The following is a 14,911-nucleotide window of genomic DNA, read 5'->3' on the forward strand; positions in this document are numbered from 1 at the left end:
TACCTTAATGCAAAGAGCCATGTTGAATAAAGTACTCTCACATCACAGGGAGCAACTACTGCTGCTCAGTGTGGTTTTCCAGAGGTAGGAACGATCACTTTACATTCTCATTTACGTGTTTTCCCACCAGAGAGCAAAGTCTCTGAAGCATGTCTGAAGCACCTATGCCTCCCCCAGGCTCCCTAGAATCAAAGCTAACTGCACACTGAGGGGTTTCCTTTTTTCTTTTTGATTCATACTCACAACTCCTAGCATTTTCCAGTGATGGAGCAGAACTTCTGGATACCTGCTCTGTAGGCAGCCACAGAATTTTCCATCAAGGAGTCTCTTCACTATACCTTAAAACAATGCCGGAAACACAAATGCTTCTTTGTATAGTTAATATCGCTGAAGAGCCAATTCAGAGTATTGCTCTGCTAAAGGTAGAGAGAAGTCACAATCAAACTACTTTGTATTTTCTAGACAAAATGCAGTGAAAAATATGCTTGCACTCAAATATTCAGCAGCTCACAGTGATTGTAAGAATGTCTTTTTTCTTCTATAGACATTCTTTTGTTAATATTTCTGCTCCATTTCTTAGTTCATGAAATCATAGAATTATACAATATGCTGAATTAGAAGGAACCCATCAGGATCATCAAGGTCCAACTCTTGGTCCTTCACAAGACCACCCCAAGATTCACACCATGTGCCTGAGACCATTGTCCAAACACTTCTTGAACTCTGTCAGGCTTGATGCTGTGACTGCTTCCCTGGAGAGCCTGTTTCAGCACCCAGCAATTCTCTGGGTGAAGAACCTTTATCTAATATCCAACCTAAGCCTCCCCTAACATAACTTCAGGCCATTCCTTCAGGTCCTGTCACTGGTCACCACAGAGAAGCACTAAGCTAATCATCTCTTCTCAGCTCTGTCATTGCAAAGACCATGTATATTGAATTCTGCTGAATTAAGTGAGCTAATTCCATTGGCTTAGCAGAGCCAATAATAGATTGATACAGACCAGTGCTAACCACACTGGTTACAAAGGGTTTTGTAAACCTTTTTCCCTAAGTCATAGCTCTGATTTCCCAGCAACATTATCTTAGACACTGCTGTTTGAGAAGTCTTGGTCCAGTCTGACCTTCAGTGTTCCCAGGGATGAAGCACTCACCACTTCACTGAGCAACCTGTGCCAGTCACCCTCCACATAAAAAATGTGTTTCTTGTATCTAATCTGAATCTACACTCTTTTAGTTTAAAACTATCACCCCTTGTCCTGTCACAACAGGTCCTGCTAAAAAGTCTGTCCCCGTCTTTCTTATAGGCCCCCTTTAAGTACTGAAAGGCTGCTCTAAGGTGTCCCTTGAGCTTTCTCTTCTCCAAGCTCAACAGCCCCAACATGGAATCTTGCTAATGTTTTGTTTCCAGCTGTTATACAAGGCTTCAGTTGCTAATTATTATGGAACCAGTTGTAATGGATTAAGATTTTTAATTCTCTCCCTAGAAAAATTTATCAATGAACAAACAAGAAAAAACCACACTTCTAGTTAGAGAAAAGCACATTCCTGCAGGAATTTTTCTCCACAGCCCATAGCTTTTATTCCCCTCAGCAATACCTTAAAGCTCTCATTAGAATTTCTGTAGCAATAATAATGCAGCAGTCAGATTGCATACAACACACAAGAGACACACAACTGTCACAGCTATTGCTACAATCCTGTGCATGAGACTGGGACAATGTGGGAGCTCTGCCTTAAGCACATGCAACTGCAGAAGTCTGCTGTAAGGTAGAACTCAAGTGGCTGCAGATGAACAGGAAGGATCATATATTGTCAAAGACTCAAAATTACCATCTTTCAAGTGGCCGGATACAAAATTGGTACTTCATAACAATACTTTGTCATATATAAAAAGACAGAGGCAGAGCAAATGAATGCTTGAAAGGATTATGAGTTTCTCTGTTTGAGGCAATGAAAAAGAACAGAGGAATAACAAGCCTCTGTAATTATTTTAAAGGCAAAAAATTGAAATGTTTTGGGGTTTGTTTTCGTGGTTATTTTTTTTTTTCATTTTAATATGGTACTGTCCATTTGTTCCTGCCCTCTGCAGTGAAGAAAAGGATAATAAAATGCATTCTCTTTCATCCTCTGATACAGCGGAAACTTGGGTTACAACAATCAACTTAGACTTTCCAACCCTATTGCATTTGCATCTTAGGATAGCTCCAGGCAGAAATAAAAGACTTTTTTTTTCTTGACACTTTTGACAGTGACACAGGATAAGACTAAGCTCTGACATGCAACATTTAAGCATTTAAAACTGGTATCAACACTTTGATGGGCCTACTTTAAAAATAAGCACAATAAATGAGATTTCAGCTACGTAACATCCCAAGCATACCCATCTGTTGCTGAGGCACACAGATGTTAAATTTACTTAAGTAAAGCTTCTTGTCAGTTATTTTTAAGAGAGGGCTTAGAATATATTTTATGCTTCAGTTTATTCTGATCATACCAAACGTTTTGTCCAAAAGGCTTCTGCATTTTTAAAACAGTCTGCACATATTTGCATATGCTTCAGCACTAGTCCAGAGGACTAGCAAGAGTAGCTCACCATTACTGAAACAAAATGAAGACCTAGGTACTCAAGGCTGTCATAACCTTTTCTACTAAGATTTACCAAGGCTTTTCCATAGATTAAGGAAATAGTACATAATATCAAGGTCAAGAAATCTCAACCTCCCACCAGGAAGCTGGGACTGCAAAACTACTGGCAACAAAGCAGAAGAAAATTCAGCAGCTAAATTAAGATATATGATGTATAAAATTCTTTACATTTATTAGGTTACAATGTGAAGATGAGAATGTTACCAGGGATCCTTTTTCAAAAGCAAAACACTACTGGCTAATATGATCAAAATGTTTTGTGTTTAAATAAGGAATCTAGGCATTTCATTGTCCCCTCTGCATGAATATTCTACCATAAGGGCTGCAGTCGTTTCACATTTCCTACTTACACAAAGTGGAATTGATGCCAGACAGCAGGTTTGCTTGTACAGCTGAGCTAAGTTTACAGCCTCTCTTGCTGACTGACTTGCATGCTTCGTCCACTTGAAATACAATCAGGGCACAGCATGGAGAGGAAAACTGTTGCTGAAGTCAGAAACTACTAGATTTTAGTTAGCACAATTCAGTAAAGCAAATAGTGTTCCCAGACTGTTTTCAATGTCAGCTCTTCAAAAACTTTCATTCAGTTCATCATGCTTACTATGTATTTGGTCATGAGTATTACTGAGTGTAATGTTCATAGTCGGGTAGCTAAAATTAATGCAATTTTTTTTATAGATTGCTGAATTTCTGCATCTCCTGTTAGCACAGGAGTTATAGGAAGTACATAATGGAAAAATTATGTTATCTTTAGTCATCTCACTACTTTTTAAGAAAGACTTGTACTATAGGAAAAAGCTCATCAAATGTGAATGAACAGTTAGGACTTTCCACATGAATCCTGAGGAGTGTTTCAGACATCATGAGATTAAGTCTGACCTCTTCAATTTTCCATCTTATTTTAAGAAGTAAATACCAATCATCATCAGTTTTTCATAAAGTAACTGCAGATCTCTGAATAAATTCTAGTAATAATTGCACTCTTTTTCCATTGTTTGGATACTAGCTACACTAATGTACTTTGGAGTTTTGAGTCATTTCATCCACCATTTGAATGTGACAAAGTCTGGGATACAGGATTTCAGCAGCTAAACAGTGCATAGCACCACAGAAAAGCACAGCATATCATTTCCCTTAAAAGTATGACAGGAAATTGTATAGGCAGAACATAGATTATCTGAGGGTGGTGCTTGACAGAAAGATCCAAATGCAGCCTTCAGTTATGATAACTGTCCCCAACTAGGATTCACTGCCAATCTTAGTAACTGGAAAAATATGTTTACATAGACTGTATATGATGAGAAACTAAGAAGTAAATAAAGAAGCATTTGCTTTTGGTCTGTTGTTGCTAAGATAGTTGGCATAGTGCATTCTAAGGATTATGACTGCATGATGATTATGCTTTACGTATGCAAAGGAGGATGCCAATTTATTGTTGGGTTGTACTGTCCAGGTATTAGAGGTTTTGATTAGGTTTTCATTTGGAGGATACGAGGGCTAGGTGAGCAGTAGAAGATAAATAAGGGAAGACTTGAAAGGTCTTCTACCAGGAAGAGAGGCTATCTAAGTCAGTAAGGGTCAAAAATGTTGCAGAGTGAAGACAGTGCATGCTGGACAGTGTCTCTTGAGTATGTCTAGAGATGCCCATTCTGAATTGCCATGCAGAAAAGCATAAGATTGCAGATGATTTTTGTAGGAAAATCTGTTCAGAGGGAACTGAAGGTATGGTCTCTCATCTTGCCTGTCATTTCCACATGTCATCAGATGGTATCTGATACATCCTCTCAATGGCAGCAGCACCATTTACTACCAGCCCTATTAAACATCTATGGACAGAAATTCACACATTCATAAGGTCATATCATTTCATTCTGTCATATCTGTATTTTTTAAAGCATATTGAATATTATTACTTCTTATTTTCAGTTTCTAAAACAGATCAACACAAAACAAGAAGTACAAAGATAACTCAGTGCTTTGCCAGGCAGATGTGGTATTGTGCTCTCTGTCAGATTCAATTAATTGGATAAAATTTTCATCTCCGTTTACCAGGGGATTGGAGTTGGTGATTTAATAGCTCCTTCTTGTTCTACAAATGGATTGACAAAACATTAAGCTAGCATTCAAGTCCTCTAATTGGTCTGCTGAATCCATACTTCACACTTACCATAAGGTAGTACCTCAGTGAATAATAACTGTCTTAAGTGACGATATAAACACTCTTCGAAGACTGTTTCTGAAGCATTTATAGTAACAGGCTACTGACTACTAACCTTGATTTATTGCAGTCTATTCCCTAGAATGAAATTATAAACCATTCCAACTGTTCCCACATTTCTGTTAACATTCATGGGTTTCTTTATTTGCAAATAGAAGTCTATAAGGGAATGGATCTATCAAAGGCCAGCCAGTTTATTAGCCAGGTATTGATGAAACTGCTTATAGTAGACAAATTTTACATTCTGATCTGGTGGAGATATTCAACAGGCCCTAAGTCCATGGCTTTGCTCCTTGTTTTCAATGCTACCTGTCAAGATGATCTTCAGTGTGCTATTTTAAAAAGACACATTGGCTATGTAGAGCTTAATATTCAGATACCCTGAAAATTTACTGTATCAACAAAAAACAATTTTTTTCTGTAGTAATTAATAATCTTGGAAGATCTAGCTCTAACACAGTGTTACATCTTACACAGTTGCATGCACCTATTTAAAACTGAGGTAATGAAACCAAATCCTTCTGGTGAACAGTACTTCATACCCCACCCAAAAGTGATGGAAAGCCTTGAAAATGCTGTAACTAGTTTCACTGAACTTATGGCCAAATGCTTTAGGCCTAATAGTTATAGCAGAACTACTGGAACTATTTGCAGGGCTTTTATTTAACATATAATTCCATGCTGCTTTGGTGATAGTTTTCTGTGGTGTTTCTAGGTGGGTTTTTCACAGGGCTGGGAGTGATGATTGCCAAGCAATTCTCTAACTATATTGCATGCTCCTCAGTGTGCAATGACTTCAAAAGGAGTAATAGATTTAGCTCTTCGCCACTAACACTAGAAACATTTCCTTTTGACTCAGAAACAAGACTTCTTCTGAATGTGTGGTATTTAAAATTCAAGATACACAATTCACATATCTTTGTCTCAATGGCTCCTTGACTGTCTTAATATCAAAAAAAAAGTGACGTTTTGAAAAGGCAAATCAACTGTATATTCCTTTGTAAAAAGAAAGTAAACCCTATGCAGGTGTCTCTGATCTTCTCCATTTTCATAAAATATGAAGTGGCTGAAAATGAGAGGGGAATTTAAAACCTAAGTACTGTTATTCACTGTGCAGATGTCTGTTTCATTCAATTTTTTGCATTATGATCCATAGCAAAAGAGATTCCTTTGCATTTAAAAACAGGAAAAAAAATTAGATGTGAAGCTAGATGCTGAAGACAACTAAGAACCCAGTGCAGCCAAACCTAATGGGGAACATTGCCAAGAACTTGAAAACTTTGACATTTGGTTTTACAGGAGAGAGGGCCTGACCCATGCAAACTGATCAGCCAGTCCTTCATCAGAGATGAAGGCTCCTAGACGTAAGAGTGGCCTGTGACAGCCACTTTGCATTAGGATGCTTTATGTATTTCATTATTCTTCACAGAGTTTTTGCAACAAAGCAAAGAAGAAACCAAGTAGATAGAAAGCTTTCTCTTTTCATTTTACTCACTCTATCTTGTTCATTAAATACAAGAGGAAAATAAACACAGACTCACTTTCTCTTCTTTTCCTGCTTTTAGTCTTATTCTCCACTCTCCATATTAGCCAACAAGACATTCCTGTGCATTTTTAATGATTGAGGAGAACAACCACCTTGGCTAAAAAGTAAAAATAAAATCTGTATCCTGAAGTCTGGGATTCATAAGCCAAGAGACTTCCTGTAAACACTAGTTAATTCTCACTTGTCAGCTGTGCTGTGTCCTTTACCTTCCTTTCAAGGATTTTCAGGGGCTCCTGTGAGAAACAAGAAATTGGACTATAAACACCTCAGTCTGACAAGCATTTCGGTATCATAAGCATGATGTATATGCATAATCATAAGGATATGGGTAGTGGTGTAATAATTATAGACTCCCCATGGTCTAACATATTATAAGTTCCTAGTTCTGTCTAAGCAAAAAAAGGGAGACTCTTTCACCTCACATTATTTTTAAGAGGTTGTGGTGAAAATTAGCATGTAACCAAGAAAATATAGTGGATTTTTAAACACACACACACACACATATATATATATTCAAAGACACACAGACACACAAAAACCCCTGTGGTGCTCTCTTGCTTTTATATTGCCGTGGGGCAACATTCAAGTAGTTGTTTTTCTTATTTTAGCATTTATACTTCAGTGACAAGGGCTGAATCTAATCAGCATAAACATAGCTAGGTGGAGATCAAAACCCACAAAGATGTTTTGAAGATTGAAAAGACTGGAAAAAAAGGCTTAATTGAATTCAACCACAATGTGCCATTAGTTTGAAGAGAAGCATAAACATACTGCAGGCTTCTAGGTATATAATTTCATTTTAGGAAACCTAAGACCATGAAGTCTGACTTGCTCTGAAGGGAATAACACAGGGACATAAGACACTTCCTGGCATAGAATTACTCACATTATTCAAACTACTTATAAGTAGATTAATGTGTTTTTTGCTGCTAACTTCAAATATGCTGGTTCTCCCTATCTATCTTACAGTGTTGATACAATATTCATAACAAAATTGCCCAGTAAAAGAAAACTAGAGGACAAAAAAACCCCGCAGTCAGCTGACATAACTTTCTCTTCTCCTGTACCTAGTTATGCATCATTTGCTTAAAATGAAATTTCATTCAACAAACCACCCACCTAGTTTTCTACTGCAATTATGTTTTATTGCTCTTTGAAAGTGTGGGCTTTTAATTATTAGCCACTTGTAAGTTTCTACATTCTTGCCAAAGTCAGTGGCAGATTAGGAGAGACCTTTCTTCCACTAGGAAGTTATTGCATCTCATCTAAATTAAAACCTAGTGTCTGTATCTTTCTTCATACTTTTCTCATGCTTTAATTTTTTTTAGATGTATGGGATGCCATGGAGGAAACACAGAGCCTGCAGGGAGTAAAGGTGGGAGAATGGGAGAAGCATGGGAGCACTCCTCAGATTACAGAATCAGACACAGCAAAGCATGCTGGTGGGTGTTTGGAGCTGCAGACTTGAGGACACCAGGGCGTGGGATGGGAAGGTGACACTAGTTCTCTAAACAGCCCTTTGGACACCTGTTGCCAGTGGTTGGTCATGCATGGCTGGGGGTTCTCTGGCACAAGCAAAGCACCTCTACCACAAGGAGAGAGCAGGCTGGAGGCCTCAGCTATTCAAGAACCGTCTCTTCAAATTCTGAACAGCCTTCAGCTCTGCCTTTGATATTCAGCCCCTCAAGATTTGAGCCCCTCAACATTTTAAACAACTTGACAATTTTTTTTTTAGTTGTTAATCAATAGCTATAACTGGACAGCTACAATTAAACCATTGCATTACAAACATTGTATGCCTGGATAACCTTCTGTTTTAAGGAAAAGTGAAGACAATCTCAAGGTGAATGGGCTGTCTAAACAAGAGTTACCAGGAGCAAATTCAGCAGAACTGAGCAGTAGCTGGGGGAAAGGTAATTCTGGCAGTGGGTTATTGCAACCATCAACTCGTTGACCACCTACTCAAAAGGGACTCCAGACTCAAATGAAGAGAAGAATTGCATATGAGGACTAATTAGCATGAGACATAACTAGCAAATAGAGGTTTGAGTATTAATTAATAAAAAAGTTATGTAATCCACAATCAGTGAATGAATAATGCCTTTGTTTAATAAAATGTATGAATAGCGTAAAGGTTTTTTTTGGTTTGAGACACCTTGAAGGGGTAGAGATCTTGGAAGTCTCCTTCCTCTGATTCAATACCCCTGCTTCTCTCCAATACAGAGGGAGGGAGAGAGGGAGAGAGAGAGATATGAAACACACCTGAATGTAAGTGAAAAAAACCCCTCTTTATCAAGAAGGTTGCTAAATCATACTGATAAAACTGTGTTGAGCTACCAGAAAAATTCCCAAGCTCCTGCCCACTAGACCAAAAGGAGATGGTGGCTGGCCTCTCTCCACACCTTAAAACCTGGCAGGAGTGGTTTGGAGGGTCATTGCTGGAGTGAGGCTGCAGTGATGGCACAGGCAGTTGGAGCAGGGCTGCGAGTGGAAAGACCCACAAGACACCCATCGGATCCAGTGATGAGACCTGTTTGCTGCAGCTCTGATGGTGGTTGTAGCCCTGATCTGCTGACATGGTGGTGGAGGCCTGGGTGGTAGAAGTCCCATGGAGTGAGGGAAGGAGACCCTCAACCTGCTGAGTGAAGACTGAGTGTGGTCTTTTATTGGGCTCAGGACGGGTGGGAATGCCTCTGGTATCTCCCTTGGGGGGGGGAGTTCTTCACTGGATGATTAATACTGGATCACAGGACATTTCAAGAGTCTTTGACACCTTCTAAACACAGGTGGATCCGTTATGACCATCAGCAGAGATTAATACCTTCAGGCCATGTGAGTGAATTGTCCTGATGTCTCCCCAGGGGAGTTATCACAGGTGAGTCATTTGTATAAGGACAAAGAAATAATACCCAGCTCGTAGCCTGAGGTGGCAGGTGTGCACGCCTTCTGAGTCATCAGTCTTCCTACTCTACTAGGAGTAGGAAAAGTACCTTAAGTCCCTCCCCACATTCTAAATTAGTAGGCATATTTGGAGAAAAGAGAAAAGAAAAGGTGGGTACCAGAGTCTTTGTGTAACCCAGGACAAATTTTGATGATCAGTGAGCCAGCCTTTTATGTGTTAACAACTAGCTCCCTACTTCACATAAATTAGAATAAAAAGTGAAACACCTTGCCTTGGTGTGTGAATTGATGTTGTCCATCAGGTAACCATCATGTTCAGGACAATGCATTCACTTGAGTGACTAGCAGTGTCAAGAGAGGGTGGTGGCATTTGTTTTGTAGTTTCTCACTATCTGGGATACTGCAGGACAGTATTTTCAGTCTCCTATAGGCAAGTACTTTCCTTAAACAGCAATTTTAAAAGACAGTACATTGAAAATAAAAGTCTTACTGTTTATTTTATGTCCACAGCCCACTGCTGCTGAAAAAGTATTGCAAATGCCAAGCTGACCTAGAAAGTCACGCATTCTGTTCCACCTCACTGTTACTCTACTCCTTGACAGCTTCCATCCTGATCTTTGAACCAGGAGCAAGACATAATAGCAAAGACAAGAATCAAAGGAAAAGGGGACAGAAAAGAATCAAGACTAGAAAACAAAGCATGCTAGAAAAAAGAACTATCTTAACTTTTTAAAAAACCAGTACATGTGTAATGTTTCAAAGAAATTTTAATGAAAGACAAAAGTCTTGAAACTATTTAATATTCCAAAATGGTAAGAGACTCATATTTTCACATGCGTCTGTATAAACAGTATACACATTTACTCATGAACTCTCACAAAGACATTTAAATATGATTTAATTGTTCCTTTTTCCTTGTTTTTATTTCTTTTTAACTACTGAAACCATCTCCTTTAATTGCATGCCAAAGCCTGAGAGTGTTTAGTGGCACTTGAACACACTGCCCAAATAAGTGAACCAGTTAGATTAATTGGCACCAGAGGTACTGTGTGCTTTCAGCCCTCAATATTTCCTAGCTTTAGTACTCTGATTGCAAAGCTTTGTTTTCTTTATGGATTGTGTCTATGTATCATGCTGCTATTGATTTTCACAGAAGAGGAATGGGATGTACACATCCAGTCACAATGTGGGGCTACAAAATATCTTCCAGACTGAAAAGTACAGTCTCCAAAAAGTATTAATTACTGCCTATTTTCACTCACAAAGCTATTCAGAAAACATACTGTGTATACCTCTGAAGAGGAGAGGGTAGAGGAGAGGGTCACAAAACAATCCCTCGAATAATTAGCAGATTATTTATATTCATATTTCAGCACTACCATAAACAAATAAATGCTTAGGGTTAGACAGAGATTCAAACTTCCAAAAGTACACTACTTTTTCAATCCTTTTTTTCTTTAGTCCTCACTTTTCAGTATTGTAGGAAATTTCAGCAGAAATGATTTTCTGGGCCTGGCAACATATAATCTTTAAAGTTACTCAACATCTTATAGTACCACGTGCCTTCCACATTCCTATATTGCTACACAGAAGTTCAGACTCTGCATCTTATGCAACAGCCACAGTAGGCAGCTGCAAGTTGTCTAAAGACTTCTGCAGTTGCAATAAGTGACTGGGCATCATGGGATAACTAGCCAAACAGCTGTTACAGAGTCGGTAGCATAACTGAGAAATTATACAGCTCTTTTGAGCACACCTAGTACTTCTAAACTATATTTAATGGAGAAGCAATGAAAGAAAGAACTGACTGTAAATAATTTTATTAATTATTTTTCATTAATTAACTTTATTAATAATAAAACCAGCTTCAGAAGTCCCTTGTGAAGTAAAGGACTATTTCTGTCTTACCATACTAAGACTAGAACTGAAAAACCAAGAGTCTGATGACAGTCAGAGAGAAGCTGCTTGTGGAAGCAGCATTATGGTCCAACAATCCTTCCCACCTAGTGCTGCTATGTGTAAATCTGTGTCTCTTCACCAAACTCGTAGTCAGCTGGAAACATATTGTCAGCTTAGCAAGATTGGTAACTTGGTGGAAAGCAGTTGGCAAGGACAAAGTAGTTGCAGTCCTAAAGTTTCAAAATTCTTAAAAGTTGTAACCTGAGTTGACTACATAAATGACTAGTTGACTACCTTGGTCCTATTAGGCACCATAAGGGAAAGGGGGGAAAAAAATCCACAAACCTTCCCATGACAGCTGTTTTCTACTATAGCACATGTTTGTAGCACCAAGTTTGTAGTAACTAGAAGATGAAATCACACTTCAAAATCCAGTCAGATCTCCTATATTGATGAGGACTTGCTATGAGACATGAGAACAGCTTATGGCTCACGTACAAAGAAAGGGGATTCTTTTGACCACATGTGAGATATGCCTTCTCAGATGGGTGACAAGAGAAGATATCAGGAAAGATAAACTGCTTTTCTCCATAATGGCTAACTATCCTCAGCTTTCAATCTCAGATGTGAAAATATTTATCTTGCAGACCTTTTCAATGAATGCAGTTTTGCATTCACACTTCCAGCCCAAGGTCTGTGATGCTATGACACTATATGGAATCAGACCTGGGCTGTAAAGCCAACAAACATTGAGCAAATGGAGATTTATTGAAAGAGAATAGTATTTGATTCTGTTTCAATAAATTGATCTATTTGTTTTCAAAAGCACAGCACACAAATTTAATATGTTGGCATTTTTAACTTTCCCTGGTACGATAGTGCTTTAGCTTACAACAAATTCAATGCAATTGCTCCTGGGCACCTCAATTTTTTTTTGTTGTTAAAGGGGTTTTTTGTGTATAAATAGATATGTATATTATTTAGATGGTGAATTTCTCCTTGAGGTTCAGACCCTCGTGGAGTGCTGTGCCTACTCACAGTGCTGTATAAGTGATAATTTAATCTTCAAAGTATTATAAAGTGATTTACACTGAGTGATAATGAGTGACTTAATAACTGTTTCAGTTGAGGCTGTAGGGTATATAGTAAACATCTTGCCTACAAAACCTATTTCAGCTACTGTAGCTTTCTGCAAATCTATAAAAACTCATGTGTTTACTTACCGAAATTTGGAGGCAAAAACCAATTCACCTGAGAGTTTCAGATGGTGTAAAGAGCCTACACTATTAACTGTTAATTTAACTACTAATATCCATTAAATTTGCATTAAAGATTTACTTATATGTAATCAGCTTTTAACACTTTCAGCAATAATAAGAAAATACAACCCCAAATCTTCAAGTGTTCACTAACAAAGGATAGTGGTTGGGCTTGATGTCATAAGAAATGTTAATAAAAAAGCTGAACTCCCTAAAACTTTAGGAAAAAAACAGCAGCCAAAACAGGTGCATTACCTTTCAGAGTAGTTTTGCAACTTGTGAGTGCAGGCTGTACAGAAAGTATAGCTAACTGAATGAGTTTTCTGTATACTCCCCCTGTGATACAGAAAGAATAAATATTGACATACTGTGGCTGAATTCTTTACTCTTCTTTTTAATGGTTTATCACACCTCTCTGGGGACTGTTGTGAGGATTATATATCAAAAGTATAGAGATCTACTGCTGTTTCTTCGTTGCTTGAAGATAGAGCTTGTGGTCCAATATTGGTACAGACTCAGGCAACTTACATCCGATAGGAGGCACATCGGTGGTGTTGTACAAGCCCCATACTGTGGTACACAGTTTGGGCAATTGATACCACTACAACGACACATAAAATATTTATGCGTATGGAGCATAAAACAGGGTAAAAGCCTCCGTGACATGGGGACTCTTTTGAAAAATAATGTTAATGTCACTCATATACTGTGGAAAATTTTACCATGTTGTATTGACAAAAATTTTGAAATGGTTTTCATTCCTGTGCACTTCCAGAGACGGCAGAACAGTGAGGCATAAAACCTATAGTGCTTTTCTTTCATCTTAGAAAAGAGAGTGCAAGTTCTGACTTTTAAATACTTTTGGTGCTTTTAAAGCCAATATTCAATACAAAGTATGTTAAACTGGTTAAAAAGAAACTGCTTCTCTACCATGTTTCAGCAGTCGGGGCTGAAATACAAGACAGAATGGTCTGAGTGCTATTTTTTTGTTTCTGTTACTTTGATAAGGAAAAGACAAAAAGAGAAAAAAAAAAAGACCACAGATAAACTGGAGGATTACCAATAGACATTAAGTAGGACACAATAAATCAGTATCTCTGCTGAGAATTTAATAAAGGTGCTGTTGTTCTGACACATATCAGGGCCAAAAGGTTAATCAGAGGCAAGAGCATACTAAAATTTAGGAGCAGGGAAAGATGTTTAAACCTCCTGAAAAATATCAAAAGCTCACTTTTGAACTTCTTCACCCTGCTTCTTTGGCATCTTCACCTCCCTTGGAACCAACCAAGATATCCTGATCTCATTAAATGACTGTTGAACTTGCTTTTCTTAGAAATGTATTCCATACAGCCATCATTCACCAAGTAAAGAAAACCTGTCATTTTTCTATATTTACTCAATTTCTTAGAGTACAGGTTGCTCTTGTGTGTCAGCTTTCGAACACCAGAAACATTGTGTCAGTTTCACATTCAGAAACACCATTCTGGGATTTTGTAAATGTCCACAAAACTATGTCTGATATTCCTCACTAACAAATACTCTCTGAAGATTAGCCCCACAAAACCCCATTATATTGGTTCACATTCCTCTTACTCCTTCCCACTAGTAAATTAACATACTATCATCCACACCAGCCCTTTGATTTTTTTCTTCTAATGAAAGTAAATTCTAACACTAAAGTTAATGCCCCATCCTCCTTCACCTCAAGTTGCATATATGTCAACACCCCGCATTCTTGACGGCCTCTAGCCGTCTTCACCCCTAATGATTTCTTATGGTATTCCCATTGAAAGTAATCAGCAGCATCAGAGCTCATTCCCTCCTTCCTGTTAGTAGACACATAGTACCTTTCCTCTCAGCCTGTTTGCCTGCAGACAGGACAGTTGTGGAGACAAGTATTCTCTGTTCTTTTCATAGCTTCTTGATGAGGGCATGTCATGTGCCTCCCTTCCCTCCAGGAGGAAAAGCCAGTTACTTCAAGAAGGCTTTATTAATCAGTTTTCAACTTTGGTGTTGCAACTATTCACACCCTCAAACAAAGCATCTTCCACCTCTTTTTCTTGTATGTACCTGTACCCTTTACACTGCACCAACACTGCAAATGGGGATCTTACCTATTTATTCTGTTCTCTCTGATCAGACTCATATTTGAGCGGCATGTGTTAAATGTTTCACCGATTTTCTAATTGTCCATTTACTTGTCTTCTTTTAAAGAAAACTAGACATCTATAACTCCTTAATTTAGAACACATTTCAGTTGAGTTTTCAGTGCTTGAGGACAAGATGTTTTCCCCTGGTCAATTTTGAGATATGGTGGCAACTGAGTTCTTTCTAAGTGGTTTACATTCATTCTGGCTTCCACTGAAGTTTAGAGGTCAAATTTGGACAAGCTTTTTCAGACATTCAGAACCATTCTGGACCATGTTGATCTCCTCTTTCTGA

This window comes from Corapipo altera, unplaced genomic scaffold, assembly GCF_003945725.1.
Source record: "Corapipo altera isolate COAL_440 unplaced genomic scaffold, ASM394572v1 61411, whole genome shotgun sequence".
In the NCBI taxonomy this organism is placed as follows: Eukaryota; Metazoa; Chordata; class Aves; order Passeriformes; family Pipridae; genus Corapipo; species Corapipo altera.